Source organism: Microcaecilia unicolor, chromosome 3 (genome assembly GCF_901765095.1).
Source record: "Microcaecilia unicolor chromosome 3, aMicUni1.1, whole genome shotgun sequence".
NCBI classification, from domain to species: Eukaryota; Metazoa; Chordata; class Amphibia; order Gymnophiona; family Siphonopidae; genus Microcaecilia; species Microcaecilia unicolor.
The window spans coordinates 534,404,187-534,417,207 of NC_044033.1; the positions used below are offsets into that span (position 1 = coordinate 534,404,187).

The 13,021-nt window shown below is 45.9% G+C and overlaps 1 protein-coding gene across 1 annotated transcript in view; it reads left to right on the forward strand.

The window, feature by feature from the left end:
- Nucleotides 1-13,021, forward strand: part of DSE (dermatan sulfate epimerase) — a 167,596-nt gene that overhangs the window by 23,769 nt on the left and 130,806 nt on the right. The window contains exon 2 of the mRNA XM_030199227.1: nt 11,467-11,526. The gene's annotated coding sequence lies outside the window, so the exon portion shown is untranslated. The remainder of the gene's footprint in view (nt 1-11,466; nt 11,527-13,021) is intronic.

Sequence of the window (13,021 nt, forward strand, 5' to 3'; positions counted from 1 at the left end):
GTATGATTGATTCAGTCGATTCTGTTCGTTTCTTTTTTATTTGAACGGTTACAGGGTTTAAAGTGAGTTTATAGTTACACGTTGTTATGTATAGCAGCTCGGAGAGTTTCTCCCACGTTTATGCTGCAGTTATAGAGGCAGGAGACTGTTCTATGGTTTAATTTCTTTCTGCTTTGGTATCGTGTATACTGAAGTTAGGTGGGTGCACATGCCCTCTTGAGCAAACTTCTGAGTTCTCTCTATCTAACCTGCTAGAGGAGGGGCATAACCCACAAGTCTCTGGATTGATCTGAGGGACTAATGGAAAGAAAATTATCAGGTAAGACATAATTTTACCTTACCTCACTAGTTACTCCCATCTCTAAATCATTTATAAATATGTTAAAAAGCAGCGGTTCCAGCACAGACCCCTGGGGAACCCCACTATCTACCCTTCTCCATTGAGAATACTGACCATTTAACCCTACTCTGTCTTATATTCTTTAAACAGTATTTAATCCACAATAGGTCACTACCTCCTATCCCATGACTCTCCAATTTCCTCTGGAGCCTTTCATGAGGTACTTTGTCAATACACAATATCAACCGGCTCGCCTTTATCCACGTTTTTTTTCACCCCTTCAAAGAAATGTAATAGATTGGTGAGGCAAGATTTTCCTTCACTAAATCCATGTTGGTTTTGTCTCATTAATCCATTGTTTTGAATATGCTCTGTAATTTTGTTCTTTATAATAGTCTGTACCATTTTACCTGGCACCGAAGTCAGGCTCACCGGTCTGTAATTTCCCGGATCCCCTCTGGAACCTTTTTTTAAATATTGGCGTTACATGGGCTACCCTCCAATCTTCTGGTACCACGCTTGATTTTAAAGATAATTTACATATTACTAACAATAGTTCTGCATGTTAATTTTTCAATTCTATCAGTACTCTGGGTTGAATACCATCCGGTCGAGGAGATTTGCTACTCTTCAGTTTGTCAAATTGCCCCATTACATCCTCTAGGTTTATAGAGATTTCATTCAGTTTCACCGAGAGCTTCGAATAACATTTCTGGCACCAGTATCACTCGCAAATCTTCCTCAGTGAAGACCAAAGCAAAGAATTCATTTAATCACTCCACTATGGCTTTGTCTTCCCTGATCGCCCCTTTTACCCCTCGGTTAACTAGCGGTCCAACCGATTCTTCTGCACCTTTTAGAAGGGAGTTTCTAGGCTTAGTGCCTTTGGCTCCACGTTTCTGTGGGAAATTTATTTTTGTTACATTTGTACCCCGCGCTTTCCCACTCATGGCAGGCTCAATGCGCCTTACATGGGGCAATGGAGGGTTAAGTGACTTGCCCAGAGTCACAAGGAGCTGCCTGTGCCTGAAGTGGGAATTGAACTCAGTTCCTCGGTTCCCCAGTACCAAAGTCCACCACCCTAACCACTAGGCACTCCTCCACATATTGTTATTTTCTGGGGCTAGTGCTCTGTTCTCCATGGTAACCATGGAACCTCAGTGCTGCTATGGGGGCATTATTTCCAGGTGCAGTAGTTTCATCAAATAGTTTTTTTTTCCCTGGAAGATGACTGGCTTTCAATCTGAAGGTTACATGTTCGGTTTGTGTTTCATATCCTCGCCTCCTTTTCATATGGGGCATATTTTACATCACTCTCCTGTATTGCTTGCCTTGACAAGCAGTTCATTGCAGAGCTGGGACAGTTTACACTATGCTACAGTGCCAAAGGTTAGCTGTAGTGGTTTCCCACAGCAGCTCTTCTCTTCTAGTATTGCACTCTGACACTGGTCAAACTTGCAAACCAGTTCCAGCTTCTACTGCATCTGTGGCACCTCTAGCTAGCGGTATGTTGCAATGTCTCTAAGGCTTTTATTGCACTTTTGTATTTTTTTCTTGGTATTGGACAGCTAGCTGTATTGCAGAGCTACTTCAATTTAGCATTCTTCCCTGCACTTTTCCTCTAGGAAGCGTTTCTGCTCTTTCCTCTTTGGCACCCTCATCTGCGGTTTCTCTGGTTGGCCGTTCTGGACCCTCATGTTCAGTTCCAAGCTTTGCCTTTCGACATGGCTATGGTTCCATGCACCTTTTCCTAGGCATCAGCGTACACCCCGCTCTAGATGAGTACCGAGAGTTAATCTTCCCGGGTCTCACTGTTGGAATCCTTGGGCTGGGTGGTCACCTTTCAAATGAGCCACCTTGTCCCGTCCCAGACAGCTCTGGTACAATTTTTTTCTTGATCAAGGACTGGAGGATCTAGCTTCAGACTCGAGTGCGCAGTCTGCTCGGGGTGCCGAGTCTCCGGACCTAGTAGTGCGTTTACTGTTATGATTACTGCGGTAGTGAGCCCTTGTGCCTTGACAGAGCACGGTGGACCGAAGAGGAGCGCTGTACTCGGTCAGGCAGCTGGACAACCCCTAGCTTCACCTGGGGAGCGACCACCGTTCCCCGGGATTTGAGCCCCTAGGTGCAGGTGGCCACCAGGACTTCTGGATACGAGCTGGGTTGCACAGCCGCTGGCCGTGGCAGGCAGCAAAGCTGAGAATAGTCGGGTCCAATCCAAGAGTCAGGGCAGGCAGCGGAACAGAGAATAGTCGGGTCCAATCCAAGAGTCACTGCAATTTCCCCACCCCTAGCTGTCTGTCCGTCTGTCCAATTTAGATTGTAAGCTCTGTTGAGCAGGGACTGTCTTTTCATGTTAATTTGTACAGCGCTGCGTAAGTCTAGTAGTGCTATAGAAATGTTTAATAGTAGTAGTAGTAATAGAGTCGGGGCAGGCAGCAGAACAGTTAGGTCTGGTCCAATACATAGTAACATAGTAGATGACGGCAGAAAAAGACCTGCATGGTCCATCCAGTCTGCCCAACAAGATAAACTCATATGTGTATACCTTACGAGGCACATTTTCAAAGCACTTAGCCTTCCAAAGTTCCATAGAAACCTATGGAACTTTGGAAGGCTAAGTGCTTTGAAAATGAGCCTCTACCTTGATTTGTACCTGCCTTTTTCCGGGCACAGACCGTACAAGTCTGCCCAGCAGTATTTCCCGCCTCCCATCACTGGCTCTGGCACAGACCGTATAAGTCTGCCCTCCACTATCCTCGCCTCCCAACCACCAACCTCTCTTCCCCCACCTGCTCCGCCACCCAATTTTGGCTAAGCTTCTGAGGATCCGTTCCTACTGCACAGGATTCCTTTATGCATATCCCACGCATGTTTGAATTCCATTACCGTTTTCATCTCCACCACCTCCCACGGGAGGGCATTCCAAGCATCCACCACCCTCTCCGTGAAAAAAATACTTCCTGACATCTTTTTTGAGTCTGCCCCCCTTCAATCTCATTTCATGTCCTCTCGTTCTACCGTCTTCCCATCTCTGGAAAAGATTTGTTTGCGGATTAATACCTTTCAAGTATTTGAACGTCTGTATCATATCACTCCTGTTCCTCCTTTCCTCCAGGGTATACATGTTCAGGTCAGCAAGTCTCTGCTCATACGTCTTGGAACGCAAATCCCATACCATTCTCGTAACTTTCCTTTGCACCGCTTCCATTTTTTTAACATCCTTCGCAAGGTACGGCCTCCAAAACTGAACACAATACTCCAGGTGGGGCCTCACCAACGACTTGTACAGGGGCATCAACACTTCCTTTCTTCTGCTGATCACACCTCTCTCTATACAGCCTAGCAACCTTCTCGCTACGGCCACCGCCTTGTCACACTGTTTCGTCGCCTTCAGATCCTCGGATACTATCACCCCAAGATCCCTCTCCCCCTCAGTACCTATCAGACTCTCACCGCCTAACACATAAGTCTCTCGTGGGTTTCTACTCCCTAAGTGCATCACTTTGCATTTCTTCGCATTGAATTTTAATTGCCAAACCTTAGACCATTCTTCTAGCTTCCTCAGATCCTTTTTCATGCTTTCCACTCCCTCCGGGGTGTCCACTCTGTTGCAAATCTTAGTATCATCCGCAAATAGGCAAACTTTACCTTCTAACCCTTCGGCAATGTCACTCACAAATATATTGAACAGAATCGGCCCCAGCACCGATCACTGAGGCACTCCACTACTCACCTTTCCCTTCTCCGAGCGAACTCCATTTACCACCACCCTCTGTCGTCTGTCCGTCAATCAGTTCCTAATCCAGTTCACCACTTCGGGACCTATCTTCAGCCCATCTAGTTTATTTAAGAGCCTCCTGTGGGGAACCGTGTCAAAAGCTTTGCTAAAATCTAAGTAGATTACGTCTATAGCACGTCGATGATTCAATTCTCCAGTTACCAAATCAAAGAATTCAATGAGATTCGTTTGGCACGATTTCCCTCTGGTAAAACCATGTTGTCTCAGATCTTGCAACTTATTGGCTTCTGGGAAATTCACTATCCTTTCCTTCAGCATCGCTTCCATTACTTTTCCAATAACCGAAGTGAGGCTTACTGGCCTGTAGTTTCCAGCTTCTTCCCTATCACCACTTTTGTGAAGAGGGACCACCTCCGCCGTTCTCCAGTCCCTCGGAACCTTTCCCGTCTCCAAGGATTTATTAAACAAATCTTTAAGAGGACCAGCCAGAACCTCTCTGAGCTCCCTCAATATTCTGAGGTGGATCCCGTCCGGTCCCGTGGCTTTGTCCACCTTTAGCTTTCCAAGTTGTTGATACACACTCTCTTCCGTGAACGGTGCTATATCCATTCCATTCTCAGGTGTACTTTTGCCAGTCCCTCGCGGTCCTTCTCCAGGATTTTCTTCAGTGAAAACAGAACAAAAGTATCTATTTAGCAAATTGGCTTTTTCTTCATCATTATCTACATAGCGGTTCGCTGTATCTTTTAGTCTCACAATTCCCTTTTTAGTCATTCTCCTAGTCAGGGTAGACAGCAGAACGTACAATCACAAGCACCAAACCTCTATAACACTAGAAGCCGAAGCAAAGTATGAAGGAGACTGTGGCTCTTAAATAGTCCCCTCATCGGCAGTAACTCCAGTCAGCTGGAGAGAATGACCCTGTGTTGGTTGGCTGCTGGAGAGGGGTGGAGCAGCAGCGAGAGACGGCCAATCCCGCACAACCAGGTGAGGCGAAAGATCCGTGCCAGAAGGAAGTCCCACCTCCTGGATGCTGACAGTCCGCGTGGCCGGCCTCCAGGGCCGAACCAAAATGGCCGGCCACGCTATTGAAGCGAGCCTGACTGATGCCGATAGCCAACCTGACCAGCCACCCTGGCCGCTTCAGTATGGCCGACCATCGAGACCGGACCGAACATGACCGACGCCACCATTCGCATGGCCAGCCATCGAGACCGGGCCGAGCATAGCCGATGCCAACAGCCCCCGCATGGCCGGCCACCGCTACTGAAAAAGGGCTCGGAGACGAACCGGCCATGCGGGCCACACTACAGGTGAGGAACGTAACATGCGTTCATGTCTTGAGCTCTGTTTCGGGTACTTTGTAGTTATTGCCGGGGCTGTGCTCACATGCGACATCTACAGCTCTCGCTTCTCGGCAGGAGGTCTCCTGTGTCCCAGGAGTGTCAGCGCTGTCTTCCGTGGCTGTTCTCGGTACAGCTGCACATGAACTGCTGGCTCCGCAGTTCTTCCCTTTGGAGGGGATGCCTTGGCACCTCTGCAATGGATGGTGGTGGTCATGGATGCAAGTCTTTTGGACTGGAGAGCCCTTTGCCGCCTCCTTCCACCTCTGGGGCGGTGGATGACATGGGAGACAGTGTGGCCAATCTCCTGCCTGGACCTGTTTTTGGTGCCGTTCGTCTTCTATCCTTTCAGGACTTGTTGTGGGCCAGGCAGTGCTGTGCTGTCTGACAACACGATGGCGGTGTCTTCTTCTTTGACAGGGTGGGACTCGGAGTCTGGCCCTGGCCACCAGGGCATGTCTCCCCCATGGAGTGGGCAGAGGATCTTGTGTTCCGTTTCTCCGCGGCCCACTTTGTGGGCTTTTTCTGCCGTCTTCTGGTCTCAGCGGAATGGTTGTTCCGCACCAGTGCTTCTTCAGTTTGGCCTCAGATAGAGAGCTCCGGAGGTAGATCTGATGGTGTCCCGACTTGATGCCGAGGTGCCTTCTTCCTTTTGTCATTGGAGAGAGGGCGATTCGGCAGGACTGGTGGTTCAGCTGCTTCTTTAGCTGGAGGCGTTCTTTGATAACGTTTCCTCTGTGGCGCCTCTGCAGCCGAGTTCTTTTCGGATCTCTCTCCACCAGGGTCGAGTCATTTTGGTAGCTCTGGATTGACCACGGCGCCCTTGGTATTTGGATCTGGTAGTCTTCTAGTGGTGCCTCCGTTTTTAATTCCATTCGACTCCGGGCTCTTCCTTCAGGGTCCGTTATAGAGTGGAGGATCCCTCTTGCTTTGGTCTTATGGCCTGGGTTTTTTGAGAGGTTGACTCTGAGGAACTGAGTTCTTCAGACACAGGAATTACTGCTCTATTGCAAGTTTTTATGCAGTCCACTTCAACTGCATATTCTCAGGTGTAGAGGATTTTTTTGAGGCATGGTTGAGGCCCATACTTGGTCTCCATTGCGGGCATCTGTTCTTCAGAGATTGATTTCTTTCTCCAGGATGGGTTGCAGAAGGGCCTGGGCTCTAATTTGCTTTGGGTACAGGTGGCGGTAGGCTGCTTCTGGGAGAGAGAGTTTTGGGCTCTTCTCTGGCTTCGCACCCAGATGTTGTTCATTTCTTGCAGAGTGCTTTGCTCCTCCGCTGCTGCAACCTGTTCGCCCTGAAACCTCGTTCTTGTTCTCTGAGCCTAGCTTAGGGCTCCTTGTCTACCGAGCATTGCTTCGGACTCCTTTTGATCCTTTGCAGAAGGCTTCGCTTAGGAGCTTACTCGCAAGTGGTGTTCTTGGTTGCCAATTCTTTGGCACGCAGAGTATCTGAATTTTTAGCGCTGCTGTGCCAAGCTGCTTTTCTGCAATTTGCTGACTGGAGTTACCTTGCAATACGGTTCCTCCTCTTCTTACTGGCTGTGGTTTTGGCCTTTCTTTTATCATCAGCCTTTCTTTCTTACCTACTTTTGGGTGGTAACAACCTTATAATACTGGGCTATACCCTACTTGCTAACTGAACCAACAATACTACCAGTATAAATCTATCTGCCAGTTAATTCATTTTTAGAAAATACCTTTATTATTTATTTGCTTACAAAACCTAATACCTTAACATATCATTCCTTCATACACACTCATGCACACTCACTTACCAATGCACACTCATACACATTTCACAATAAAACCTTAATGGAGCAAACCCACTAATACATGTAATATCCTAACTGTTCAAAATGCCCAGTAACCTCAGCAGGATATTTGTTCAAAAAGTTCCTCTTATGCTAGTACTGCACTACCCCCACGGGGTGTGCCTGTTGCTTTAATCTTCCATACTGGTCACAGCACTGCACTGCAAGTTCAAAAAGTTCATCCACTTTTAGTGCTGCACTACCCCCTAGGGTGTGCTTGTTACTTTAAACTCCCATCATAGTCACAGCACTACACAAAATCCAATCCTTTTCATGTGTGCTGGGTCCCAGGAATTCCAAACGAAAATGCAAACATTTGCTTAGAGTTCTCCACTCCTGTGTTCAATCCACTTCCACTCATGCGATGTGCTTGAAACTCTTACAGTCATCCGATATACCCCAGACTCTACACAGCCTGTGTTTCGCTACATCCGCATCATCAGGAGTCGGGTCCTACACAAACAAACATATGCAAAAGTGCTCACAAATCTATCCTAAACCCCTCTCAATAACTTATACTAATACATTAACATTTTACTCACTGTGTAAACTTGTAAATCCCTTATGGCTGCAAGACAGTGGGAATTCTACTTCCACCTCACATCTGTCTACCAAACGCTGGCCCATGCACTGTGAAACTGGCTTAAAACCTAATCAAACACCATACTATCCAGCCCCACCTACTCAAACCTGTAGCCACTCAACTTTCTTATTCAAACCCCCTGGCTCTACCGTATTCCACCTAAAAATGGTTCTTTGCTCACAAAGCAAGGGAGTTAATCACCTGCGCCCTCCTCTGCACTCAGTGGTACCTGCGTGGAATCTCAATCTGGTGCTAAGAGCCTTGCAGAAGCCACCTTTTGAACCCTTGTCGAGGGCATCTCAGAAAGACCTGACGTTGAAAGCAGTCTTTTTGGTGGCTATCACTTCAGCCAGAAGAGTTTCCGAGCTCCAGGCGCTATCATGTCGAGAGCCCTTTCTGCAGTTCACTGAGGCAGGAGTGTCTATTCGCACAGTGCCTTCCTTCCTGCCCAAGATTGTTTCTCGCTTCCATGTGAATCAGCAGCTCTGTCTCCCATCCTTTCATAGGGAGGACTACCCAGAGGAGTACTCTGCTCTCAAATATCTAGATGTGAGACGAGTCATCATCAGATACTTGGAAGTGACCAATGATTTCCGGAAGTCGGATCATCTGTTTGTCCTGTTTGCAGGTCCTCGTAAGGGTCTGCAGGCTGCTAAGCCTACAGTGGCAAGATGGGTCAAGGAAGCCATTGCAGCGGCTTATGTGGCCGCGGGGAAGGTGCCGCCTATCCGGCTGAAGGCTCACTCCACTAGAGCTCAGGCGGCCTCGATGGTGGAGGCCGGGTCCGTCTCCTTGGAAGAGATTTGCAAGGTGGCAACTTGGGCATCGGCTCATACCTTCTCCAGGCATTACCGCTTGACTGTGGCTGCTCGGGCGGAGGCCCGGTTTGGAGCTTCAGTGTTGCGGTCAGGGATTTCTATGTCCCGCCCTGGGTGAGTACTGCTTCGGTACATCCCACCAGTCTATGGATTGATCAGCATGATATGGAAGGTAAAATTATGTATCATACCTGATAATTTTCTTTCCATTAATCATAGCTGATCAATCCATAGCCCCTCCCAGATATCTGTACTGTTTTTATTCTGGTTGCATTTCAGGTTCAAGTTTAGTCTTCAGTTCCTGTTCAGGAGGACTTCATGTTCAAGTTTTTTCAATTGGATTCTTCAGGAGTTGAGACGATTTTGTGTTACAGTGAGCTGCTGCATTCCTCTCCCCTCCGTTTTACGAGGCTGGATTGAGACCTAAATTCTGCCGGCGCTCCCTCCCGCTTCGTGCGGCTGTAGGGCAGCTTTGTACCCCTCCCGCTTCGGCGGTGTTAGGGTCAGTCAGCTCTTCCCGCGGTTGCGGTTGCAGGATAAGCCAGATCCCCCCCCGCATCGGCGGGGATGAGCTGGACGGATTCCCCTCCCCCACTTGTGTGGGGATGAGCTGGGTTAATTCCCCTCCCCCGTTTCGGCGGTGGTGAGCTGGGCAGAATGTCCCTTTGTGGGTGTAATTCTCTAAGTGCTGAGTCCTGCAGATGGAGCTTTGATATCGACATACTGAGGAGTTTCCGGCAGCACATGACCACATATAGGGAGACAAAAGGATTGCTCTCTATCTCCACCTGCTGGTAGATGGACACAACCCACCAGTCTATGGATTGATCAGCTATGATTAATGGAAAGAAAATTATCAGGTATGATACAACAACAACCATTTCTAAAGCGCTACTAGGGTTACGCAGCGCTGTACAATTCAAACATAGAAGGACAGTCCCTGCTCAAAGAGCTTACAATCTAAAAGACAAGAGAACAAACTAAAGACAAGTGAACAATCTAGAGGACGAGTGAACAGTTAATCTGATAGGGTGGATAGATTGGGGTATTTTATATTTCTCGAGCGGTTAGGCGCCGAAGGCAGCATTGAAGAGGTGAGTTTTAAGCAGAGATTTGAAGATGGGTAGGGAGGGGGCATGGCGTATGGGTAAAGGAAGATTATTCCAGGCATAGGGTGAGGCAAGGCAGAATGATACATAATTTTACCATATACATTCCATACATACATGACCTATCAGAAATCAAGAACAAAATCAAGCTCGGCCTGAACATCATGGACTCATGGGCTAATGCATTTCAACTAAAACTCAATAAAGAAAAAAAACACACTCATCCTCTCATCCCAACACAACACATACAACCCCACAACTATCAACACCCCAGACCACACCCTCCTCATCTCAGACAGCCTGAAAATCCTCGGTGTCATACTGGACCGTAACCTAACACTAGAGAGCCAAGCGAAATCCACAACGAAGAAAATGCTCCACTCAGTGTGGAAATTCAAATGACTGAAATCATTCTTCCCGAGGGAAACATTTCGCAATCTGATACAATCAATGGTACTAAGTCACGTCGACTACTGTAATGGAATCTATGCAGGATGCAAAGAACAGAGATCCTAAAGAAACTTCAGACCGCTCAAAACACGGCAGCCCAGCTTATATTTGGAAAAACACGATTTGAAAGCGCAGAACCCCTCCGTGAAAAACTACACTGGCTCGCTATCAAAGAACGCATCACTTTCAAAATCTGCACCCTAGTCCATAAAATAATATTCGGCAATGCCCCGAGCTACATGATAGATCTCATCGACCTACCAACCAGAAACACATCCAAATCATCACATACGTATCTAAATCTCCATTACCCAAGCTGCAAAGGACTTAAATACAAATCAACTTACGCATCCAGTTTCTCCTATATCAGCACACAACTATGGAACGCATTACTGAAAGCCGTGAAAACATCATATGGTCATCTAAACTTCCGGAAATCACTAAAAACTAACTTGTTTCAAAAGGCATACCCTAACGATCCAACTTAAATGCTCACACTCTGCAACATGTCAAAACCAAAGTACGTAATGGTCACTACACAACTCTTACGCCTTATGATACCCTAATGAGACTATTCCACAAGAACCTACCTTACCACATCATTTTGTATTTGTGCACGCCGGAGACTGCGAACGCCTCTCCGGTACTATGTAAGCCACATTGAGCCTGCAAATAGGTGAGAAAATGTGGGATACAAATGCATCAAATAAATAAAATATCCAAGCCTGCTACCTGAAATTTGATGCACTGGTTTGTTTTTCTTAGTCCTTTTGAAGACCTGTTGCAAAAAAAACTCAGGGGGCCTTTTACTAAAGGTTTGCTCGAATTATTTGCAGCAGGGCCCATATGAATAAAATGGGCCCTGCTGCAGATAACTCGAACTAACCTTTAGTAAAAGACCCACTGAATGAAACAATTATTGTGATCCTTTGCTATCACTTAACAAATGAATCATCAGGAAGCAGTGTAGAAGAATAACCTAAGGAGAGTTCAAATACTAAACATTGCTTCCCCCCTGCAGATTTTATTTACATTTATGATCCATATGAGCATATTTTTTAACAGTACATCTTTACAGATCAAATCAGATATTTGGTGGCTGGATTCAGTATTGAGATCTTTGTATGGTTATTGAATTTTGACTGTTTTCTTTGTTTTCAAGTTATGAAAACAATATGTCAAATACAGCTTTAATATTTTTTATTATGTACTACACTCTCTCTAAAATTTGCTTTCTCTGACCTTTCCCCTCTAAATAATTTCAGGAATTCCCTCTTTCTTCAGAGGAGTTGAGGCCTGTCTTAAACAAGGCTAAGGACTTAATGGTAAGTCATTGTTTTAAAAAAGGGCAGTGCTTGAAACTTTTGGTATTATGTACAGACAAATTCTTGCTGACAAACTCTCTCCCTTTGCATGACATAAAACATTTGTACTAGCTACTTATTTTTTTTTTTTATTTTAAATGTGGCTACTTAGAATAAATATTAAAAACCACACCCTCAGGGCAAGTTATTTCAACTGTTTTTTCCAGAAATCAGCTCTGAGTTTCTTGTGGTGACGTGTCAGTAGAAGAGATCCCACACATCATTGAAAGCTCCAGGAAATCTGCAGCATTCTTAATCCTGGCCTCTGCAGCCCTCGGCATCAGCCAAATGCACTTCCAGCTGCTGCTAACTCTCTCCCCTTCCCCCACTTTCCCATTTGTCTTGCTTATTTTCTAAATCTGTGATGAGGATTACTAGGCATAGTATTCACAACTGCTATGATCTGTGTATGTGGGGGCCCCCCCACATCAGTTCACAGGCTATATTTAGACTGGAGGTAGAACATTTGCTTATAGGAACTTTAAGCTTTTTCCAGTTTTAAAGTGAATAGATGAGCAAACTCACTAAAAATGATTCACTTGTTTTCTAGTATTGCCATCTTTGCTCATTTTTTTCTGACCTCAGGAAGAATGTTAGCTTCTAAAAGGTATGTACAATAAGACAAGGCAAATCTCTGGACAATAAGACAAAGCAAATCTCTGCACAATAGCAAGCTTGATATACTGTATGCTGGTCACAAAAATATCACCATATAGTAACAGTTTCTCTGAGGACAAGCAGGCATAATATTGTCACATGTGGGTGATGCAATCCACATAGTCCTGTGTGGACACTGCCATAGTACACTGTCACTAAAACTTTAGGGACCCTGTTTACTAAGGTGTGTTAGTGTTTTTAGCACACCTACCCTCAGTGCACATGCTAACCATGTAGGCGCCTGTAGGGATAATGTAGACGCGTACATGGTTAACGCGTCTATAACCCTGCTTAGTAAACAGGTTCCTAAGGTAGTGCTTCCACTGTGTGGGTGCCTTCTTGCCCAACGCTCGAGCACGGGACCAGCAGTCTATATCGTTTTCCACAGAGCAGAGGTTGGTGTCTAATCTCTCCTTAGTTCATCAAACTTTTTTCTTTTTTGCTGCCTTCCCTTTTTGGAATATTTTTTTCTCATATTATCTTTTTTCTTTTTCTTCTTTATTAATGTTCATTTTATTGATTTTTATTTTCCCAATTATTTTTAATTTTTCTTTTTTCAGCCTTTGAGGCCTCTGAGCCCTTCTTTTGGCTGGAGAACATTAACCATTTTCGGGCTGAACTATTTGAGTTCTCCAGATCATTGAGCCTTGTGACCTTGCGTCCACCGTTTATTCCCTCCATGTCAACAAGGGTGCAGAGTGGCTTTAAGAACTATAAATGCCATAGGACAATTCCAGGCACAGAATCCCATTAACTGGTTTGTTGAGTGCTTGGGTCCAGAGCACTAGGACATACATTG